Source organism: Rutilus rutilus (genome assembly GCF_951802725.1).
Source record: "Rutilus rutilus genome assembly, chromosome: 24".
Taxonomy (NCBI): Eukaryota; Metazoa; Chordata; class Actinopteri; order Cypriniformes; family Leuciscidae; genus Rutilus; species Rutilus rutilus.
The window spans coordinates 5,104,859-5,130,140 of NC_140228.1; the positions used below are offsets into that span (position 1 = coordinate 5,104,859).

At 41.9% G+C, this 25,282-nt stretch overlaps 1 long non-coding RNA gene and 1 gene segment (V, D, J or C); one reads left to right on the forward strand and one right to left on the reverse strand.

Annotated features, from left to right (window-relative positions):
* Nucleotides 1–14,472, reverse strand: part of LOC311284461 (Ig kappa chain V-III region MOPC 63-like) — a 945,935-nt gene extending 931,463 nt beyond the window's left edge. The window contains exons 1-2 of the V gene segment in view: nucleotides 14,309–14,472; nucleotides 13,908–14,221 (exon numbers count right to left, since the gene is read on the reverse strand).
* A 5,762-nt stretch (nucleotides 14,473–20,234) lies between these two features.
* On the forward strand, nucleotides 20,235–22,432 carry LOC311284482. The gene is made up of 2 exons (XR_014626225.1): nucleotides 20,235–20,723; nucleotides 21,993–22,432. It is a non-coding gene; the product is annotated as an uncharacterized lncRNA (long non-coding RNA).
* The last annotated feature ends 2,850 nt before the right edge of the window (nucleotides 22,433–25,282 follow it).

Sequence of the window (25,282 nt, forward strand, 5' to 3'; positions counted from 1 at the left end):
AGCTACATTTTCTGAAGCAAAAGCTCAACAGATTAACATCGCGCAACATCAGCATCACACGTGCACACGGAACGCACATGTAGGAAATCTTGTGAATTACGGCCGTTTCAGACCGCAACCGCGAGCAGCGCGAATTGTTTTCGGCGTGCATGTTCAAGTGCATTCACACACCGCGAGCAGGAGCAGCAGTGAAGCTGAGGGTTTCGGCGCCGAGTCTATTTTTCATAAACCATTGAGCTCACGCTCAATTAAAGTGAAAGCACACTTTTCATGGACAAAATAAATATGATTTCACACTAAAAGTAGCCTACCTAAAATGAGCATAATTTGCATGTATAGTGTGTGTTTTAACAAGAACTAGTTGGCTATGTCAGAAATCAGAAAGATTCAAAAATATTTATAGAAAATGTACCCATTTAAACTACTTTTTATTAATCAGTTTGGGCAGGGGCATAGCACCAAATGTTGGGCCCCGGTCACAGAACCAAGAGGTGGGCCCCTCACAACACCGCCGTCTATATCAATATATAGGCTATCAATATATCTTTGTGGGGCCCCCACTTCGCCAAGGGCCCCTTGTAATCGGTATCGGCGGGTCAAACTCAATGAAAAATCGGAATTGGCCTAGAAAATTGTAATCGGTGCATCTCTATAATCTTTCTGATTGGCTGGTGTAAACCATGACCACATAATCTGATGTTCACCTAGATGTTTTATTTATTTATTTGTACATTTGCCGTAGTATTGACGATGGGTTCAATAACACATCCTGCAAAAGAGGGGCCTTGGCCAGAATGATAATTTTTTTGCCATGTTGGTACTGTTTGGAGCAGGTCTTAATTATTTTGCTACTGTGGTTTGAGCTGAGTTGAGTTATAAATTAACTTACAGTTAGTCCTGCAAATATGCCCAAGTCTAAATTGTGCATACCAAGGTTATTATAGTTTTTTTTATTATTATAGTTATTCAAGTTTTTATTTTAATATCATTTTCAAATTTCCTATAAATTTCAGTTTAGTTTTAGTTAGTTTAATTAATGGTTTTGTTAGTTTTAGTTTAGTTTTTATTTTGTGAACACATTTCTATTTAGTTTTTATATATTTAGTTTCAGTTTCAGTTTTAGTAATTATAGTTTAGCAGAGTTAACAGAACATTTCCAGTTAAAGACATTTAATTTCAGCAAAGTTTAATGTTTGCAGTTTACATTTAACTCTTGTGAAAACCTTTCAATAATAAAAATTAAAAAATTGTTTGAGGATGAACAAAGAACCAAACAAGTGCAACTAGTAAAAATTATATAATAATATTAAAAATGAAATCTTGTTAAACGTGGTGTATAAGAAAAAGATATGTGTATGATGATTATTATTATTATTATTCTTTAAGGTTATTTCAATTATTAATCCTTTCAAACATTATTCTTGTATTGATCCATTTATGCTTTCTGTCTATTGCATCGTTTAAAATCATATAATCATAGTTATACACATATTCAAATGTTCTCTTCAGACCAGACATTTAGTATACTTCTACTCTGACAAATATAGGCCTACGTCTATTTCTGGGCTATAGACATGCTATCGGTTTTGTACCTTCCGTTTTATGCTCAGTGTGGTATCTTGTCTTATATGTGTGGTATAGGCCTATCTTGTTTAGGCTAGTTTCACACTAGATGGTTATCTTATACCTGGAATTAAGGGCTTCTTAGGGCTGGTTCACACAGTCGGTTTTGCTTTGAAAAACGGAAAAAATAGTTTTTCAGTGGGGAAAAAGCGCAAGGTCTTATTTTAACTTGAGTGCCGCGTTTTTAGAGCGTCGTGTCATGCACGTGATGCTGCAGAAGACGCGAGACTCAAGCGCAACGGTCATACATTGAAAAATAAAGTAGCACAGTGGAAAAAAGTGATTTTCCGGTAGGCTTATTTAGGAGAGCTTATTAATTACGAAAACGATTATTTATTTTTGCGAATTATTATTTTGTTTCAGTTATTTTTTCAGTAACTGTTGTTAGTTTCGTTTATTTCATTTTATTTCAGTTTGAAAAATTTTTTTGACCAATAGTCTTAGTTTCAGTTTTCGTTTACGAAAATAACCTTGGTGCATACCCAGGCAAACATGTTGTGCATATGGATCCGTACACATACAGATGAATACACGCACACTCCACACTCTCGACACCTGGTTTTGTTATTATGTGGATCACGTTTTTTGTTTGTTTGTTTTTGTTGCCAAATTGGTCAACAGTTGTTGAATAAACAATTGAACTGAACAATTATGCTTGCCTATCTGTTGAACTTACAGTTCTCTTACGAGAGGTCTCTCGTACTGCGTAAGATATCTTACGCTAGGGGAAAATCCTTTTCCGCGAGATATTGAAGCCAAAAATTATCCTTAATTTTGTAATAATGCAAAACGCGTTGCAGCAGCAAGCAGACATAGGCGAGACAGCTCGCGCGCCTATTGGCTGCTCTGCGGCAACTGCAGCAGCCTATCGAGCGAGGCCTGGCGTGACGTCAGACCCAATCAGGGCACTTCGCGCCCGCTGCGTCACGTCCCGCCGAAATGGGCGTGGTCTAGGCCTATAAATATCGCTCGCAGGCAGCTATTATCTGATTTTTCATCCTTCAAGCGAAGCACACGCATCGCTGGAGCTGGATTAGAAGCCGCGCCGTCGAGAGAGAGCACCTTCAGCGGGACGAGTCACTGAAGTCGCTGGCCGCGCCGCCTTCCTGCCTTCCTGCTGCGCTTTCCGGCGCTTATATCCTTCTCTTTTATTACACTGTATTTCTGTGTGTGTGTGTCGCCGCCGCGACACACATTTCTAAAAGAGCTAGCGTCTTTTTAAAGATGCCTTCCTGCGGCTCGTGCAGAGCCACACTCAGCGACGGGGACCGCCACGTGATCTGCGTTTCCTGCCTGGGTGAGGAACATGCAGCTCTCGCGCTCGCTGACGGCGGATGCCCTCACTGCGAGCTGATGGCAATGGCGACTCTGAGGACTCGCCTAGCCGTCTTCACCGAGACTGCTCCCCCGCCCGCCGCGGCGTCGCGCCGTAAAAAGCGCCGTGCCCAGCGGGCCCCGGAACCCTCCCTCAGCCGCCAAAGCTCGCCGGTTCGCCCGCTTGCTTCCCCGGCTTCTTCTGTTTCGCTTCCTGACGGACAGCGGCCGCCGTCTGCCGCCGCTTCCGTTGATATCGCGGATGAGGAAGCCCTGCTGGGAGAGGATGATTCCTGCTCTATCCTGGCGTCAGGCAGTGAGGATTGGGCGGGCTCTGAGGACCCCGCACCCCCTGCCCGCACATCGTCAGGCAAGAGAGCTTCCATTGAGACGGAACTCATGCGAGTACTCGCACAGGCCGCGGCGAGCCTCGGCCTCGAGTGGTCTTCGCCTGAGCAGCCCGCTCACAACCGGCTGGATGGATTTTTCCTGCCTGGGGAGCGCGCTTCGCCTGTGTCCAGACCGGCGCCCTTTCTTCCTGAGTTACACGAAGAAGTCGCCAAGTCCTGGAGCGCCCCCTATTCTGCTAGAGTGCGTCCTGCTGTTTCTTTGGCATTCTCCGCCGTTGACGATGCCAAGAACAAAGGATACCTCTCGCTGCCGCCGGTTGAAGAGGCGATAGCGGCCCACTTATGCCCGCCCTCCGCTGGACGGCGCGCTAAGCCGGCCCTACCCTCTAAAGCTTGCCGCACGACGTCAAGCTTGCTCCACCGCGCTTTCTCCGCCGCCGGGCAAGCTGCGTCAGCGTTGCACACCATGGCAACGCTCCAGATCTTCCAGGCCGATCTCCTCCGTAAGCTGGACGAGGAAGGACCTGACGCGATCTGCGTGCCGGACTTAAGGAGTGCCACGGACCTCGCTCTTCGTGCTACTAAGTCCGCAGCACAAGCCATTGGACGGACTATGGCTTCTCTCACCGTGTCTGAGAGACATCTCTGGCTGACGCTCTCGGAAATGGCCGAGTCTGAACGCACCGCGTTCCTCGACGCCCCGCTTTCCGCTACAGGCCTCTTTGGATCCTCCGTCAAGGATTTCGCGGAGAGATTCGCAGAGGTACAGAAAGCGTCTCAGGCTATGAAGCACTTCCTCCCGAAGCGCTCCAGCTCTGCAGCAGGCCGTGCGAAACCGTCTGCTCAGAGCTCACAGCCACCGTCCACTGCCTCCACTTCACAGCGCCGCCAGGCCAGAAGCGCGAGACCGCGCTCCCGCTCATCCGGTCGCCGCCCCGCAGGACGCGGCTCGCGACCTAGGATCACGGTGAAGCCCGAGGCCCCGAAGTCGTCCTAGCACAGCTAGGAAAACGACGGTGTTCCAGTCCCGCTGCGGCCGGACTCACACCAAAGCTATTCGCTCGTCCAGTTCCAGAAAATGTGACTGTTCCAGTGTTTTCTGCAGCCAACAAGTCGGTTCTGTCACCCGCTTGCCTGCACACAAATGCCGTTTTCACGGCTACCCAGATAAATCCCCAAAAGAGTGTATTTTCTGGTGTCCCGGCCACGGCCGATGGTGTTTCGTGTGTAGTAAGAATGCCCACTGCCCAGTGCCCATCCCTACACATAAGCACAGCCTGTCACACAGGGCTCGCGCACATAAAACCGACTCAGATCGGTTGCGCTTCAAACATGGTGAACGTGCCCACTACCCAGTGCCCACTAACACCACGTTATGCATGTCTCACGGTTTCTGTAAAAACGAAACCAACGTGCACTCGCTTCACGCAAGCGAACGATGCTTTCGGTGTGATAAATGTGCCCGCTGTCCCGCGCCCACATCCACACATAGACATGACAGTTCCCACGGGAACCGCCCAGCCCTCCCCCTCGCGGTTAACCACCGCAGAGGAGTCGAGCGCAGGCAATCTGCCCGCTGTCATCAGCGCGCCCCATGCCTCAAATGTCACGAGCGACACGCTTGTGTTACAGCACACCGAAGCTTCTCCATCGCTGAGCGAGCGGAGCGCGCTTCGTATTCGACCCCTAGCTATCCATGCAGACGCATGGGCAAAGCTACCCGGGGTCTCGAAGTGGGTGCTGAACATTATAGAAAGAGGCTATTCGCTGCAGTTTCGCCGACGCCCTCGCCGCTATGTGGCGCGAGTCGAGACCACGGTAAAAACAGAAGTAGCACATCTACTTCGAGCCGAAGTGACGAAACTATTGAGCAAAGGGGCCATAGAACCTCTCTCTCAAGATCAGAGCGAGGGAGGGCTATACAGCAGATACTTCCTGGTACCGAAAAAAGATGGGGGTCTCAGACCCATACTAGATCTAAGGCAACTGAACAAAGTGCTTGTGAAGCGACAGTTCAGGATGCTCACGACCAGGCAAATCCTTGTGCAGATTCGCCAAGGAGATTGGTTTGTGTCAATAGATCTGAAAGACGCGTATTTTCAAATACAGATAGCGTCACGTCACAGGCGATATTTGAGATTCGCCTTCGAGGGCCAGGCATATCAGTACACAGTCCTGCCGTTCGGTTTGTCCCTAGCACCCCGTACATTTACGAAGTGCATGGATGCGGCGCTCGCACCCCTCAGAATGAGAGGCATGCGAGTGCTGAACTATTTGGACGATTGGCTGATTCTAGCGCAATCTCGCGCAGTGCTCATAGAACACACGACCATTTTACTCGATCACCTCGAGGATTTGGGTCTGAGTGTCAATTGGGCAAAGAGCTCCCTGTCACCCAGTCAGAAAATATCTTTCCTGGGCACAGAACTGGACTCACTATCCATGATAGCGCGACTATCACAACAGCGCGCGGTAGACATTCGACGCACAGCAAACTCTTTTCACTGCGGCGCGTTTGTCCCGCTCAAGAAATTTCAGAAGATGCTAGGTCTCATGGCCTCAGCATCGTCAGTGCTCCAGCTGGGTCTGCTCCGCATGCGCCCGCTGCAGTTTTGGCTGAAAGCGCGAGTCCCACGCGAAGCGTGGGCACCCGGTTTGCTTCGCCTCAGGGTCAATCAGAAATGCGTTACAGCTCTGAAACCCTGGAAAGCGAACGACTGGTACCAATCAGGTGTAAGCCTGGGGACTTCCTCGAGGGTGAAAGTGGTGTCCACGGACGCGTCCACCTCGGGATGGGGAGCGCTGCTCGAGGGCAGACCGTTCTTCGGCCAGTGGTCAGAACGGGAGAAGCTCCTGCACATAAACTGCCTCGAAATGCTGGCAGTAGACAACGCGCTGACGCGTTTTTGTCCCCAAATAAAAGGTCACCACGTCTTGGTCCGGTCGGACAACATGTCTGTGGTGTCCTACATAAATCGCCAGGGCGGCATCAGATCCGAGAAACTGTACAGGCTGGCAGAACGCCTCCTGGTATGGGCTCAGTGCAACCTGCGCTCGCTCAGAGCAGCGCACGTGCCAGGGATCTTGAATTTAGGACCGGACAGACTGTCCAGGAACAATGTTCCGGCAGGCGAATGGTCTCTACACCCACAGACAGTCCAACTGCTGTGGAAGAAATTCGGCAGAGCGGAAGTGGACCTGTTTGCGTCTCAAGAAAACGCTCACTGTCAAGAATTTTTCTCCAAGAGCAGGAGCGCGCTGGCCCATGTGTGGCCCCGCCGCCCGCTCTATGCTTTTCCCCCCGTCTCTCTCCTGCCTCAGGTGATAGAACGGATCAGGGAAGAAGGATGCTCAGTACTGCTGGTAGCACCGTTCTGGAAAAACCAACCTTGGTTTCCAGCTGTGATGCAGTTAGCAAGTACTGCTCCGTGGCCAGTACCAGTGAGGAGAGATCTCCTCTCACAGGCCCGCGGCTCGATCTGGCATCCTCACCCGGAACTATGGTCCCTTCATGTCTGGGCCATCAACGGGTACATGTTGGACTCCCTGAAGGAGTATTAAACACGATCACGCAGGCTAGAGCTCCGTCTACGAGACGACTCTATTCCTCGAAATGGTCAGTGTTTTCGGGCTGGTGCACAGCCCGTGGTGTGTCACCCACAGACTGTGGTGTGGCGGAGGTGCTTTCCTTCCTACAAGAGCTGTTGGATGGGGGCAGGGCCCCCTCCACGCTCAAAGTTTATGTGGCGGCTATAGCAGCGTTCTCAGAAACAACGCTTGGTCAGTCAATAGGAAGGAACGATTTAGTCATCCGCTTCCTTAGAGGAGCTAAGAGACTGAATCCTCCCAGACCTCCCTCAGTCCCCGTATGGGACCTTTCTACGGTTCTGGAAGCCATGAAAGGTGCGCCATTTGAGCCTTTACAGTCAATCGATTTGAAACACCTGTCTTTCAAAATGGTGTTTTTGCTGGCTCTCGCTTCAGTGAAGCGCATAGGGGATCTGCACGCGCTCTCTGTGAGCGCGGCGTGCATGGAGTTTGGGCCCAATGACTCAAAAGTTATACTCAAACCTAAGCACGGTTATGTTCCAAAATCCCTCAACACACCGTTTAGGGCGCAGATTATCTCTCTGTCAGCCCTGCCGGTCCCTGATGAGGAAAGAGACGCGAGCCTCCTTTGCCCAGTCAGGGCATTACGAGCTTATGTGTCTCGCTCGTCTGTTTTCAGACTGACGGAACAGCTCTTTGTTTCGTTTAGCGGACGTTCTAAGGGACTAGCCGCGTCGAAACAGAGCCTATCCAGATGGATAGTTGATGCTATAGCGCTGGCATACGCCTCCAAGGGCATGCAGTGCCCCTTGGGTGTCAGAGCGCACTCCACGAGAGGCATGGCCTCTTCGTGGGCCTGGTCAAGTGGGATTGCCTTGCAAGATATTTGTATGGCGGCAGGCTGGGCCTCCCCGTCTACATTTATAAGGTTTTATAACCTAGAGGTTCCCGCCCTGCAGGCCAGGCTGCTGTCGGTCTAAACTACCAGTATTATCTGACCTGATGCGTTCAGCTCAGAATGCTGCGTTTGCTGAGCACAGCTCAGCGTTTGACAGTATAAAGCTGGGCAAACTGTGTAAGACCCACATTTTTCCCCATCAGTTCAGGCCGTACCCCGCCCTGTCTGTATGATGAAATTCGCGTCCCATCGACGCTACTTTATGTGGAAAAGTAAGGCTGCACCCCTCCTTCTTCCCGGACTCCCTGTGAGTTCACTGAGTGATTGTGCACTATATGTACCCCGGGCTTTCGCCCTTGGGTCTTTGGTGTCAGATCTCAGCATGCACGGCGTTTTACATTGGGTCCCCTAGCGTAAGATATCTTACGCAGTACGAGAGACCTCTCGTAAGAGAACGTACTCGGTTACTAACGTAACCTCGGTTCTCTCTAGAAGAGGGAACGAGTACTGCGTATCTTGCCGTGCATGCACACGCTCTGGTTGCTTCGATGATGAAAAACCAGATAATAGCTGCCTGCGAGCGATATTTATAGGCCTAGACCACGCCCATTTCGGCGGGACGTGACGCAGCGGGCGCGAAGTGCCCTGATTGGGTCTGACGTCACGCCAGGCCTCGCTCGATAGGCTGCTGCAGTTCCCGCAGAGCAGCCAATAGGCGCGCGAGCTGTCTCGCCTATGTCTGCATTGCTGCTGCAACGCGTTTTGCATTATTACAAAATTAAGGATCATTTTTGGCTTCAATATCTCGCGGAAAAGGATTTTCCCCTAGCGTAAGATATCTTACGCAGTACTCGTTCCCTCTTCTAGAGAGAACCGAGGTTACGTTAGTAACCGAGTACGTTTTATTGATCACAGAGATAGCATTGATTTGGAATGAAGTTGGTTCAATATAAAAATGTATAGCTTAGATGTAGTGAACTACTTTTGCCATGTTCCTGTAGCTTAGCTTGCTACATTTTCCAGGGTGGTAGCTTCAGTGTAGTGAAGCTTCATTTAATGTAGAGTAACTGCTAGCTTAGCTCACTACATTTTCCAAGTAGCTTGCCCAACACTGATAGAATGTTTAAAATCGTGAAGATATTTAGCTTGAAATGGAGTAAATGAAGGAATTGGTTAATCATTAACAATGCATTGAGATGAGTGATAGAGTCAGTAATGACAACATGGCCAATATAGTACGTCCAGATTACATTCATACTACACTCATTAATACTATAGAATGCACTTTTGTAGCGGTCGTGAAGTAATTACTTATTCAAAAAAGTTTGGCAATTTCGGACGCATCCTCAGTGTTAGTTGCACACAAGTCCTGAAAATTGAAGCCAAACGTCTTGATCGCCCCCAGGTGGCTGGTCCCAGTACAGCTCATTAACCCGTCCTCTCCATGTAATCGAATAGGATGTGTAACAAACTAAACAATCGATTTACACTTCAAATAATTTTTTTCCAAAGATGGTTTCTGTCGTTTCAGGTAGTTTTTGTTACGCTGATGTAAATTCAGTTGTTCGTTTTTTTAAGTAGCTATTTGATGCTATAAAATCATAGCATCAAATAAAGATAAAGCTTCTTTATCTTTAAAGACACACGCATGTGACGACATGATAGCTGAGATTGATGGCTTCTCTGAGTAAAGTAGTCACTGAGGCACCAACTGACTTTGTTCGGGAGGAGATCGGAGCTTTAACTTTAATTTCTACATTTCCATGATTTATTTCACACTGACATGAGTTGTTCTGCAGTAAACTGGACCTGGACCTTGTGCTCCACTTCACTCTCACTTCTGCGCAGACTCAGTCCCATGATTAGGGCCTGTCACAGTCTCAGAGCCATCCACAGCACCAGACCCATCAGCTCCGCCCACTAGATCATTATCACACCAATTATAATCACCTGCACATGCTCATTAGGACTCACACAAACAGTTACTTCACACTAGCACCTTCGTCTGGTCTCATCTATACCTATGGAAAGACTTACTCGAATACTCACCTTGGAAACTACCCTGTCCTCAGTCCTTCTTCATCTCTGTCATTCCTTCTGCACACACACCAGTTAGCGCTACAACCAACAGAGAACTGTGAATGTTAAAGCTAAGTGCAAAACTGCTACTCTGAATCCCATGCTCACTTGTTTACCTCCTGTTTAAGACACTGTTGGTTTACGTTAGATCTGAGTCTTCTCCTTCTGTTACTGTGACAGCGCCATATTGGGACATTGGCGACTTCACTTTTCTACAGTGGAAGAGAGTGAAGTTGCGTCGTCCATTTACAGTCTATGATTGTACCCTGCATGGAGTGTGTTCTGTTAAAAGGGTGAAAACACCACAAGTTGTCGATGAGGATGAGCGCTTCAGTGCCGAGCAAACCCCTGTTTCTTACTGTCAGTGGGAGACACCGAATCCATTTGAGACGTGGCAGAAAGTCTTTCATAATGACGGAGATGCATGGCCGGAGATACGCAGACGAGGGGTCTCGCTGCTTTGCTTGGGGACGGAAGGCCAGCGCCTGTTTTATACTCTGCCAGATCAAGGTACTACTTTTGATGAAGCATGAGTGTGAACTACTGAAGCTGAATGCGAGAACTGTCCAGAACTGTCACAGTTACGCCAGACAATTCAGTCAGGTTGGCCTAAACTGCAAAGGTCTATCCTCAGTGACTTACATCCATACTTTCCTGTTAGACAATGAACTGGTTGTTGAATCGCCACTGATTTTCAGAGGGAATCGTTTGATTGTTCATATTGCACTGCGGGAACGCCTCACCCTTCTGGCACATGAGGGACATCAGGGGCTGAAGTGATGAAAGGTTAGGCCAAAGCGTCTCCCCAGGTGGCTGGCCCCAGTATCGCTCATAAACCCTGCCCTCTCCATGTAGTCTATAATGGGACACGAGGGAAACTAAACATCAAATTACACTTCAAACAAATGTTTTTCCAAAGATTTTCTGTCATTTTATGGTAGTTTTTATCATGCTGATGTAAGTTTAAGTGTTAGTTTTTTAAATAAGTTTGGTCTTAGTTAGTTATTTGATGCTATAAAAACGGGAATGTAACGCCATGATTGACAGCTGTGAAATTGGAGCTTCAACTTTAATTTCTACATGTCCATAACTGTTTATTTCACACTGATATAAGTTGTTCTGCAGTGAACTGGACTAACTGATTCTGCGGGAGTGTGGACGGGACTCTCTCTCTCACGACTGCGCAGAATCAAGTCTCAAATCTGCACGAGATGTCAGCGCCATATTGGGACTTTGCATTTCTACAATAGAAGAGAGTGAAGGTGCGTCACCCATCTTTATTTACAGTCTATGGGTGCGAACCCAACAGTGTCTGAGGGAGTTGTATTGCTGGCCACGAATGGACGATCTTGTTCACACAATCCTCTCTACATGTGTGACCGGCCAGGCCAGTGATAAATCAGCCAAAACATTCACAGTGGGGTTCAAGAAATGGCCCATTTCAACCTTTCGAGAAGGGAGAAACTTTTTGCAATAACACTGATTGACTATTTCAGCAAATGGCCAGAAGTTGGTTTTGCTTCATCAGTAACTTCTGAAGTTTCTCGAGAAGGAAACCTTGAAAACACAGGGAATAAAGAACATAAAGACAGTGTTTATTAACCTCAGGCTAACAGGGACACTGAACGGTTCAACAATAGAGTTAAAGGTGAACTAAGTAACTTTTTTATCTTAACCGAACAGCTTGGAAGTCATTGGAATGGTTATATGACTGTTTTTGGGTTGAATGGTGGTCTTCTCGCACCCCTCGAGCGCCTGTGAGACGAAAAACCACCCTTGCAACTTTGGGCCGGCGAGCATCAGGAAGTATCGTGTGATATCAGGTCTCGCGATGTAACAAACTGCTTTACGGCACTGCACACATACATTTATATGCTAGCCTTCTGTGTATTATACATACCTCAGTGGACATGGCTCCGTGCGTTCGCCGGGTTCTTTGAAAACAAATGCACAGGACCAGCGGGAGAAGATGGGAGGAGGGAGAGTTGCCAACGAGTTTTGACGACAGTGTTGTCAAATATCTATTCCGAAGCTGTAGGGGGAGCTCTATAGAGAAACCCGCTAGCAAAAAGCGAGAAAACAGCGAAGAAATCGGCAAAGCTGCATAATGCTGCTTTAAAGGTACGACCCTAAATAAAAAGACCTTAGTCAGGTTAGACACCATAATGAATTTAACGCAAATTAAAACGAGGCTGTTATAAACGAGGGATAGACTTGGTCTGTGTCCGAAATCTCTTATAGGTGCTTATTTTGAACAAGTAATTACTTCACGACTGCTAAAAAGATAATGTGTGTGTGTGTGTGTGAATATAATCCAGACATACATTCACCATGTTGTCATTATCATGTGATGAAGTAGTAGGTCATCCGGGTACTTTTTGCCTACTCTTTTGAGTACTTCTTTTGTCACATGCTGTTTTTTGCCTGCTATTTAGTAGATAGGAAAGTATGTGATTTTGGACGGCACGCATTATATAAAGGTCATATGAAGGAGTTTTTAATCTACTGCCTTTTTTCGAAAAGAAGTTTCTTCATCTGAACAATCGGTACGTTAAACAATAGTGCGATCCATTAAACTCACTGTACTTATATCCCTCACAGCCTCGTTTTCATTCCTGTCTAAAAATAAATGCCTTCTGGTTTGTATTTCCAAAGCATGAAGGGAAGATCTTGCATTTATGAATGAACCGCTCGTTTTAAAATCTTCCCGTCTACTGACATGTTATTATGACATCCACTTCAAACATTACTGTGCTCATGATAACTTTAGTTAACTCTACAATACGTTAATCCACTTCAGCTAAATACTCTTAGACAGCGATGCCATAGAAATGTACAGCTACCGCAAAAACGGACATTCAAAGACAAAACTCTGAAGATGGCTGCGGACTTGTTTCGCTAAGGTCGATAACTAGAGGAGGCTCTGAAGAGTCTTAAAGGATATTCCATATAATAATGAAAACCTGTCATAATTTACTCACTCTCATATGCATGTTCCAGTCATGTATGATTTTCATTTCTTCTGCATAAAGTTGAAACATGTCTATCCACATGTATTGTGAATACGTGGTGCACATGAGACCAGTGACCAACAGGGGGCAGCAAGAGACAATCCATCAGGAGCAGAAGGTAAAAGTTCATAAATGTAAATCAAAGACATAAGCTCTACTCGAAATAGTTTGTTGGTTAGAATTAGCTTTATGTGAGTAAAATATAGGCTATTCTTTTTTAAAAATGATGACTGGAAAAGTCATGGAAATTCATTGATCATATACGATGTAGAGGACTGTCTGAATACTGTGAAGTAGGCTATAAACCAGAAAGTATAGGCTATGCAAACGGTAGCAACGCTGTTGTTTTCACACATCCTCATTTGTAATCTTATTAAAATAAGCCTTTAAAGACATCATGGATTTAATTACTTCCAGATCATTTATTAGATTGTTGACTTGAGCTTTCTCAATCTCTGTTTGTCTGATCCGTGGTATATACTGTGGAAGTAATGAGAAGATTTTAAAAAGAAAAACAAATCTCTGATCATACGCCAAATATGGAAATCATAATGTGGCCAAAGGTAAATTATTAGCAACAGATGTGAGTCCATCAGGTCAATTTGGTCCAAAAGATTTCTCTCTTTCACGGCTCATTTTGCTCTGAATCAGTTCATCTGTGACTCTTGTACATGATGATCTAAACAGCAACTTTATGGAAGATGATTAATAAACTAGTCAAGCAACAACATGTTTATGATTCACTTTAAAGTATGAGTGTACGATTAAGAAGGACAAATAATCATGCTTTATAAAAATACATGAACAACCATATGAGAATAGATAAACCAACAATTATCTGAAAAAATATGATCAAAATAATTTCTTATTATCTTCAGTAATATTAATTAAGTGCTGAAAAATTGATATTAAGTTCATTTTTGTGTTTCTTCACTGATGAGTGTGTGTGTGTGTGTGTGTGTGTGTGTGTGTGTGTGTGTGTGTGTGTGTGTGTGTGTGTTTGAGCAGCTGCAGTTTCAGTTCAGTCACTGTGACTCTGACTGACGGAGGTTTTTGTACGACTCTTTATCACTGTGTGAACACACCACCACTGTGATAACTCTGACAGTAATAATGTCCAGCATCTTCAGTCTGGACTCCACTGATGGTCAGAGTGAAATCACTGTTAGATCCACTGCCACTGAATCTAGATGGAGTTCCTGACTCGAGGGTTTTTGCATAACGAATCAGGAGTTTAGGAGCTTCTCCAGGTTTCTGTAAGTACCAGGAAAAAGCTGCATCCCCATCACTGTATCTGAACACATCACTGCTGGTTTTACATTTGATATTCACAGTTCCTCCTGGTTGTTCTGCTGTTATTGAGGGACTCTGAGTGACGGTTATCTGTCCTCTACACTCTGAAACACAACAAGAAGAAAATACACTCAAAACTTTGACAATATACTTGAAGAAATGAATTAATATCAAACTTGTGCTCCACAAACCTTGAGCAAACGCTGTGAGAGTCCAGATGAAGATGATGATGAAGGTCATGTTGATGAAGATTGTTGTGTGTGTCAGTGATGAAGTGTTAAACTCACAACACTATAAACACTCTCACACACTGAAGATCTGATCAATATGCAAACACACTCCACATCATTTCCCTGAAGACAGTCACTCATTAACAGACACAAAACACAATCACTGAAGTGAACAGAGTAAAATGAATGTTTTTCATAATATTTGATCTTCTACAAACTGTTAAAAATGATATAATTCAATTCAGTTCTGAATACATCTACAAGACCAACTTCACTATATTAATCTGAATATCTGCTGTGAGAATATTTTTCCTATTCCTAATATCTTCACCAAATCCATGTGTGTTCCTGCAGTTTATGAACAGACATGAGGATCATCACACACACGAGTCTCTGTCAGTCACTGAATAACTGAGTTTGATTGAGAGTCACACATGATATAAACATGTTCACTTTAATAAATTCAGTTAGTAATTCAGTGATGATGAGCTTCATAAAGCAGAAAGTCAGTGAGTTTATGTTGTAATGATTTGACGGTGGAAACACAGCATTCAGAGAGTGAGGATCCAAATGCAGTTTATTTACAAGTATAATCCAATCATAGTCCATATATCAGACAGAGTCAAAGCACATGTTATCAGTCCCAACAAAATCTGTTCTATATCTATTCAAACTGATCTATTCGTTTTTCTTCTGATGATCTATTAGTTTATTTCACTGGTTCACTTTCAGCAGCGGCACCAAACTGATGATGATATACTTTATAAAATTATATACAGTCAAACCAAAATGTATTCAGACACCTTCAGCATTTCTCACATTATCAGTTTATCCGCTATAGTTTAGTAAATGATAATAAAATATGACAAATATTAAACTGTGTCAGAACAAATTCATCTTGATAATGTCAGATAACTTTGAGCAAAACATGATCAGGTCAAAGTGTCTGAATCATTTTTGGTCCCAAATTTTTTATAAAATTTATAATTTCCACTTTATGAAGACTTATTGAGTATAATATGTCACAGTAATATGACACAGTACTTTATTTTGCTATCCTCACTTACATAAATTAACTATAGTGTCCTGCACACTAGTAAAAAAAAACATAAAATAATTATATATCTGGTGTCTGAATAATGTTTGGTTTGACTGTAGAAAAGACGCACTCTCAGTTTGTTCAGTTTCTTCTTGAGTGTAATTCGAGATTGAATGTTTGTCAGTAACACTGTAAAGATGGTTATGGTCTTAATAGTATTTCTCTTAATGATCAGCTCTGTCTGATACTTCAGGAGTAAAAAGGTTTATATTTGTAGAAATGAAGTATAAAGTTATAATAGATGGAGTGATGTGTGGAGACAGCGAGCTTCAGTTCCCAACACCAGCTTTAACAACGGCCGAAAACAACTCAATGTCAAACACTAGTTTTATTCTACAAATGTGGAGGATTTCAAGACTTCAAGAGGGAGCAAGGCCAAAACAACACACACAAACCCTCGGACTATTAGGGAGAAACTAACTAAGCTACAAAAATAAAGAAAAGTACAATAAAAATACACTAACTCTCTAACGCTTAAACTGCAGAAAACCAGATATAAAGGAAATGGCCGACTCCACATCAGCTTCAGTCGCTGTGTGTGTGTGTGTGTGTGTGTGTGTGTGTGTGTGTGTGTGTGTGTGTGTGTGTGTGTGTGTGTGTGTGTGTGTGATTTTATTAAAACTCAGTCATTAAATAAAATATATTTGCATCTTTGAGTTCTTCTTCTTCTTCAGGTCTTTCATTAGATCAGGGCTTTAGCTCACATTTTATAAGTAAACTTCAGTCAGTGGAGCATGAACACTCCTGCAGATTCATGATGAAACAAGAACATGCGGACAAATCATGAACCTTTAGTGATACATTTAATAAGATAAAGAGTGTTATAGATTAATTTAAATATTTACAGTAGTGAAAAACTGAAATGAATGTTTTCTATTTCATGTAATACTGTTGAGTGTGTGTGTGCGTGTGTGTGTGTGTGTGTGTGTGTGTGTGTGTGTGTGTGTGTGTGTGTGTGTGTGTGTGTGTGAGAGTGTTTGAGCAGCTGCAGTTTCAGTTCAGTCACAGTGACTCTGACTGACGGAGGTTTTTGTACGACTCTTTATCACTGTGTGAACACATCTTTACTGTTGATGTAGTGATAACTCTGACAGTAATAATATCCAGCATCTTCAGTCTGGACTCCACTGATGGTCAGAGTGAAATCACTGTTAGATCCACTGCCACTGAATCTAGATGGAGTTCCTGACTCGAGGGTGTCTGCTGCATAAATCAGGAGTTTAGGAGCTTCTCCAGGTTTCTGTAAGTACCAGGATAGAGGCTGATAACTCCAACCCTGATAGACTTCAGGACTGGTTTTACAGGATATAGTAAATGTGTCTCTTAGTTGAACAGATTTCACTGTAGGCGTCTGAGTGACTGTCGGTTCACCAACTGATTCTACATCAAGAAGAATAAAAAAATATTCAGAATTACATATTTGGATAATATTTCAAGCACTGTTAATCAGTTCAAATAGTGCAGATTAACTTCATATTTCCTCACCTGTGAAACAGCTGGAGAACATCCAGATGAAGATGAAGATGATGAAGCTCATGGTTGCTGATGGTTTAGATTCTCAGTGTTCAAACTCAGAGTTATAAATCCTCCTGAAGCACACACACACACACACACACACACACACACACACACACACACACACACACACACACACACACGATGTGCTGCGATACAAATCCTCTCTATGTAAATCTGTGTAAGGATTCCAACACATGATGCTCATAAATCATAACAGTGTTTAGGAGATTTGTCCATGTTACGAGTCATAAACATTTATTCATGTGTCTGAAGCTTCAGGCTTTCTGATGATTCAAATGACAGAGTTGCTACACTAGTATGTCACTGTGAACTTCATTACAGGGCAAAGGTCATTCCAGAGGTCATAGGTCATCAGAATGTATTAAAATTGCTTTAATCATTAACAATGCATTGAGATGAGTGATAGAGTCAGTAGTTTTGATAAAACAGTTCTGAGGAGTAATATCTTTATTATTATCTTGATAAACTTCGAGGGCAAGATAAAGCTGCTTGAAAAAGCTCAGAAACATATGGTGGCAGTTTTCAGTCATAAGTCAGTTTTGAGTGTGTGTGTGTGTGTGTGTGTGTGTGTGTGTGTGTGTGTGTGTGTGTGTGTGTGTGTGTGTGTGTGTGTGTGTGTGTGTGAAGGGGGTGTATTGGAATCCATTGCTGCTTCAATGTATATGTAATGAGTGATTATAATCAAGGTATTAATCAATATTTTTCCTTCTAAATATCAAATGAGTTGAATGACTTCTCTGGAGATTTTACTTTGTTATAGAAGTTACCAGTGTGATCACGGAAATGTTCTTTTCCATTTTCTTTAATGTCTGTGTTTGATATCTGAATGCAGTAACAGTGCTTGCTCATTTAGCCCGGCTTCCAGAAATGAAACAGGGACATGTGTTGTGTTTGAGAAAGGTCTTCAACGTGTTAAAACATATAGCGGTCACTGAAGCCATTAGTTTAAGGGACCATTTCTTTGTTAAAGCCTTACTTTCCAGTTAGACTAAAGTGTTCCTCTCCTTGAGAGAAAGAACGCATTATCTTCATGTTTTGAGAGGACTCTCCTGTTTATATTTAGAGCCTGGCCAAATCCAGTGTGTGTGTTAGTCTTCTTGGTTACAGGTTAAGGAACCACTGGCATTATTGGAGATTGACTGAGTTGTTGTTCGGGACATGCTGGCACCCAGCAACCCAAATCTGGAAGGTCACGACGTGCCTAACTTCAGGGTCCGAGTGTCAGCTGCATAATCGATGGAGATATGCGAGTTTTCAGCTCTTTTCTTCCTCAATGATAATTCAATTCTAAAGGGTTAAAAATACATTGAAAGAAAATAACATTTGGCTGGTATTTTGGCACCAATTTTTTACCAATATTTTGGTATTAATTGATTTTTTTATAATCTATTGTTAAATGAACAGCAATATTTCCAAACTGGCATTTATATACTTAATAGTATTTTCTCTTAATGATCAGCTCTGTCTGATACTTCAGGAGTAAAAAGGTTTATAGTGCAGATTTATAAAGTTATAGTGGATGTGACACACAAAGTTTGCTTGAGGTTTTATTCAGAGTCTTAAATTGTAGTGAATTCAGTTCTTGTGTTTCTTCACATCTGATCTTTGATGCTTTTAACAAAGCGAGTTTCAGTGAAGATGATCATGAAAATGACACTTCAAATCTATAATATAACTTCTATTTAACTCTAATCGCTTTAGTGATCACAGGCTTTGTGAAAACTCTGAAAGTTAAAGCTGATAAAGTGAATCAAACATTACAGAGAAACATATTCTTCTCTTTCTAATGCTGTTTCTTTTAGACTCTTATTTGTCGTTTTCAGTCGATTCTTGTTTGTAAAACTAACACTTGATGACCTGAAATTAGTTTTTGTCTTCGTTTTCAACTTCTTAAAACAATAAATTGTATAATTTATATATTTTGTTCAATAAAACTGGATATTGAGACTGCAGAGAATATCAAAGATGACACATTTACAGACAACAGTCTTTATGTTTCTGCATCGACTGAAAGTGGAACTTGATTGAGTTTTTCTGGCAGTTTGAAACTCAATGATATTTCCTTTTTAAATAATTTAATAATCAAGTATCGACTGTGAACCGTATGAACATCTGCATCTGCTCTGCTTTCTGCCTTTCATACAAGACTGTGTGTGTGCTTTATCATTCAGGCATGATTTTATTACAATTCAGTCAATAAATAAAATATTATTGTAACTTTATGTCTTTGTGTCCGTTTTGTGTCATTTTAGTTTCAGGTCTTTCATTAGATCAGGGCTTTAACTCACATTTTATAAGTAAACTTCAGTCAGTGGAGCATGAACACTCCTGCAGATTCATGATGAAACAAGAACATGTGGACAAATTATAGATATAGTTTTAGATAAATGTAATAAGATAAAGAGATAAGATAAAGTATTTAGTATTTAAACTCAATGAATGCTTTGTTTCATTTAATATCTATGAATAACTTGACTGAGTGTGTGTGTGTGTGTGTGTGTGTGTGTGTGTGTGTGTGTGTGTGTGTTTGTGTGTGTGTGTGTGTTTGAGCAGCTGCAGTTTCAGTTCAGTCACTGTGACTCTGACTGACGGAGGTTTTTGTACGACTCTTTATCACTGTGTGAACACATAGTCACTGTTGACTTCATGTGCGCTCTGACAGTAATAATGTCCAGCATCTTCAGTCTGGACTCCACTGATGGTCAGAGTGAAATCACTGTTAGATCCACTGCCACTGAATCTAGATGGAGTTCCTGACTGGAGGGTGTTTGCTTTATAAATCAGGAGTTTAGGAGCTTCTCCAGGTTTCTGTAAGTACCAGGATAAATCTTCACCACCATCCCTATACACATCACTGCTGGTTTTACATTTGATATTCACAGTTCCTCCTGGTTGTTCTGCTGTTATTGAGGGACTCTGAGTGACGGTGATCTGTCCTCTACACTCTGAAACACAACAAGAAGAAAATACACTCAAAACTTTGACAATATACTTGAAGAAATGAATTAATATCAAACTTGTGCTCCACAAACCTTGAGCAAACGCTGTGAGAGTCCAGATGAAGATGATGATGAAGGTCATGTTGATGAAGATTGTTGTGTGTGTCAGTGATGAAGTGTTAAACTCACAGCACTATAAACACTCTCACACACTGAAGATCTGATCAATATGCAAACACACTCCACATCATTTCCCTGAAGACAGAAGAAACACTGTTTTGTCTTTTAGTGTCTTTGCTAATAAACTTCTGTGTATCATTTTCAGAAACAGAAACTCATGATTTACTTCATGTTATTTTGGGTCGATCTTCTCGCTCTAAACACTGTTTTAATGATCAGTTTCATTCAGACTTTGATGCTGAGAGAATTTAATACCTGAGCTGCAGATTTATATCATCCATGATACTGTATAACAGGTCAAAGGTCATCCAATAGAGAATGACCATCTAAATCTGGCTGAAGATTTCATTATAAAGCAGGTCAATAGAATTAGCAGAGTTAAAAGTAACATTTTGTAAATGTGATGAATGCATTTTGTGGCTCTTTTTCGATCAAACATGGTTGATGTTGAGAAGATCTGCTGTTGAGTCTCATATCAGTGTGTGTGTGTGTGTGTGTCGTCCGTCTCTCTCTGCTGGAGTGTGTGTTCATTTGAGTGTGACGGAGGTTTTTGTACGACTCTTTCACTAGAATGAAACACTGTGGTTCACTTTCGGTGGAGGAACTAAACTGACGATCAGTAAGTCTTTTCTATTCTCTAATAAGACATTTTTTAATTCATTCATTTTATTTTATTTTTAGATTATTTCAGCAAAATAATTCTTTGTGATGATCTTAAAATGCCATGAATGAACCTTAAAAAAACATCTAAAAGATGGATCTTATTTGTCAACAAGATAATTCATTTATTAATATGTTTTTGAAAAGCACTTTATCATTTAACTATTTTATTATTTACTTAAGTTTTATATTTCATATTGTTTTTAAATGTTATTTTTCATTTTAAATTAATAATTTAATGATTATTTGTAACATTTGATTATATTTTAATGTAGCCTATGGATTGCAGTATTTTATGATATATTCAATTATTTCTTGATATAAATAATTTTGTCTGTAATTAATAGTAAATTTAACAATTAAGGGTTTTTAAATGCATCCAAAGTTTGATAATAAAATGTTTGTATAAGCGTCATCATCAGACAAAGAGATATTTAGTTAATAAGCATTTTAAAAATCAAGATTATGATGATTATGATTGTAAGTGTCTTAACAGTAGAATTTAAAATGTATCAAAATGTATTAATATTTGTACAAATTAACATTGAAATTATTATTTAAAATTGATTTCAAAATCTTATGAAGAAATCACAATATACTAATCAGTTTTCATGTGGACAATGTTATTAAAAATTAGATTGAGATTAAAATGTTCTGTAACTTCTGAAAAAAATGAAATGACTATTTTTTTATTTCATTTTTTATTAAACTGTATAATTTGTATAGCTATTTTAAATGTCATTTCATTTTACATGAATATTTAATATCTTATTATTGCTAACAATTAGTTAATTTCATGTATTGACTGCAGATACTTTAAAATCTATTCAATAATTTCTTCATATATAATTTTGTCTATAACTCTTGGTAAATGTAACTATTAAGGGCTTTTTTAAACGCATGAAACAAATGTTGTATAATGTGGACAAAATGAATATAATTTTTTATAATTTTCATCAGACAAAAAGTTGAAGAGCATTTTGAAAATTAATCATTTAAACTATCAAATTTGCTGATGTTTATGATTGTGAGTTTCTGAATAGCAGAATATTTTCAAAATACAATTAATATTGAAATGATAATTTATATTAGTTTTCTAGATCTTTAACCATCAATTTACTTGGACAATGTTTTTCAAACTCATTCTGTGGATCATTAAAATGTAACTTGTATATTTAAAATCAAATGATCATTCATGAATGTGTGTGTGTGTGTGTGTGTGTTCCAGCGGGTCCCTCCGTGTCTCCCTCCGTGTCTCTGCTGTCTCCCTCTTCTCTGCTGATCTCTGGAGACCCCCCCGCTCTGCTCTGCCTGCTCAGCTCTTACTCTCCACAGGGGGCGACGGTGAGCTGGACGCTGGACGGGTCAGAGGTCACCGAGGGGGTTCAGACCAGCGCAGAGAGCGAGCGGGACGGTCTCTACAGTCGCAGCAGCGTCCTGAGCCTCAGCAAAGCACGCTGGGAAGCCGCAGAGCGCTTCGTCTGCAGAGGAACACATGCCGGAGCTGCTCACGAGGCCTCGTTCCTCAAGAGCTCCGAGTGCTGATGTTTCTCCAGTGAAGACCAGCGTATCTGAGCGTCACGTGATTTACAGCTCAATACTGAAGCAGTCTGTCAATGTGCTGCCATTGCTGTTCATTCAATAAAGCTTCATCTGAACGCAAGCGCACATTTGTGTTGGACTGCATCATTGATCAGTGTGTCGTTCCTTCAAAGTCCTGCACTAAAGTTTCAGCGGCTTTTGATTGATTGGAATAGTTGAGAACAGCTGCATTCAGCAGTAAATGTGAAATGAAGCTCTTGGGGTTTGAACATGGTCACTGGAGACGAGCTGCTCTATTCTGAGACCATCACAATCACTTTCGGGCGGCAGTGGCTCAGTGGTTCATGTAGATTGTCTACAAACCGGAAGGTTGGTGGTTCAATCCCCGGTTCCACCTGACCAAGTGTCGAGGTGTCCTTGAGCAAGACACCTAACCCCAGCTGCTCCCGACGAGCTGGATCGCCTTGCATGGCTGACACCGCCGTCGGTGTATGAATGAGTGAGTGAATGGGTGAATGTGAGGCAATATTGTAAAGCGCTTTGGTGGCCATTGGGTCTGTGAAAGCGCTATATAAATGCAGTCCATTTACCATTTACTAAACCTGACAATGCAAATGCGATTTACACCTCAAACTCACAGTTTCACTCTTTTACTGGTTCAACGCTCTGAACTGGAACAGTTTCACTTCTGCTAAAATGAGTTATGAGTAATAAATTAATTATCAGCTTGAGAAACATCTTTCATCAGCTCAAAAACATCTTTATGTTGCTGGAGATACACAATGTGTAGTTTAATGCACACAAACAAAACAGCATATGGCGCAATTATGGTTTGTTTGATTTATATTAGTTTACACACACTCAATTTTCTCTGATTCTGAGCATATTAGAGTCAAACTCACAGGACTGATCATAATAGAGCTGATTTCAGCCATAAGTCAGTTTTGAACACGTGTAATAATAATAATAATAATAATTCATTACATTTATATAGCGCTTTTCTCAGCACTCAAAGCGCTTTACATAGAGGGGGGGGATCTCCTCAACCACCACCAATGTGCAGCATCCACTTGGATGATGCGACGGCAGCCATATTGCGCCAGAACGCCCACCACACACCAGCTTACTGGTGGAGAGGAGACAGTGATGAAGCCAATCAGTATATGAGGATGATTAGGAGGCCATGATGGACAGAGGCCAAGGGGCAAATTTGGCCAGGATGCCAGTGTAGTTCCTGTGTTTGTCCTTTCTGTTGTCATCACTATAACAGCACTCTGGATCACTGCTGGTTTTACAGGTTACAGCGACTGATTGTCCAGTTTCATAGAGCAGCTCTGAGGGAGTTTGAGTCACTGTCTCCTGCCCAACAGATTCTGACAAGAGAGAAAGATTAGAAATCACAAACACTTTTACAACCTTATATCTTCACAACACACATAAAGATAACGAGTGAATAACGTTTGTAATCTTGACAGACACAAACCTCGACATAACACTGCCAGCGTCCAGATCAATATGGTGATGAAAGTCATTTTTGTAGGTTGAAGGTTCAGTTCTAGTGAAAAACAGTTGTTGATCATGTTTGATGTTTGACAGAGTTATAAACACATGCAGAGCACTGAAGCGTGTGTCGCTCATGTAAAGGTGCCAGCACATGAGGGAGTGAAAGGGAACGAGAGTGCAGATAAACTAGCAAAAGATGCATTACAACAGGAAATAACCGTTCCAATTCCACTTGGAAAAGGAGAAGGAAAATCAGTGATTAGAAAGAAAGGTATAGAAATATGGACATTGACCCCACAGTTTTCACAGTATTCACTATTCCGTTTCCCCATTAAAAACAAGGTGCCATTCAATCCTGTGTGGTCCACTCTCAGTCTTGTCATTATAATTTCCTTCCGCCTAGTCCTTTCCTTATATTTTTTAATATTGACAGATTTTTGTATTTTATGATATCCCCTTCCTTTTGTGTCTTCTTCCCATTATTTCTGCCAAATTTCTATACCTTTCTTTAATCACTGATTTTCCTTCTCCTTTTCCAAGTGGAATTGGAACTGTTATTTCCTGCTGTAATGCATCTTTTGCTAGTTTATCTGCACTCTCATTGCACTGTATATTATATGAGGTGGAAAGACAGGTGTTTCAAGATGGGATTCAGGAAGCAGGGTGGAAGTGGAATCTCATGGGGATACTGGGAACAGTCCAGTCATTTTAAGCCAAAATGGGGGTCAACCTTGAACAAATTGCAACAGAAGCAATCTCAACTGATTTTGTATACTCAATATGTCCTGAGTAAGGAAAAAAAAGTCCCGAAGAATCCCATTAGGGGAAAGTTTCGAAAAAGACCCAAATATATCCTATTCATACGCCTATGCATTTTTTTTCTCACGTGAATAGGGTAAATTTTTTAACCTTTAGATATCACCATGAAAATTACTGAGTTGATTACTTACATCAAGACAAACAAAAAATGTATTACAAGTTTTTTTTAATTGTTTGTAAACATGGACAAACAGTGCATAATCTAATTATGTATGTTCTAATTTGCATAAATAGCACAACAGATCTAAACATTGGGTATAGCCAGGTGAAAATGTTTTGTTGAATCTTGTTGACACATAACAGTAACATACTTAATATTAAGGTCTGAATGGGCTACCCATGAGCATTAATACATGGCGGCAGGAAGAAGTACTTTAAACCAGCCTTTAATTTTTAAGAGATGGGGTTTGGGGTTGGGTCCGTGGGACTGTTTATGGGGGAATTTCAAAAAACTTGTAATACATTTTTTGTTTGTCTTGATGTAAGTAATCAACTCAGTAATTTTTATGGTGATATCTAAAGGTTAAAAAATTTACCCTATTCACGTGAGAGAAAAAAATTAATAGGCGATATTTGGGTCTTTTTCGAAACTTTCCCCTAACGGGATTCTTCGGGACTTTTCTTTCCTTACTCAGGACATTTTGAGGATACAAA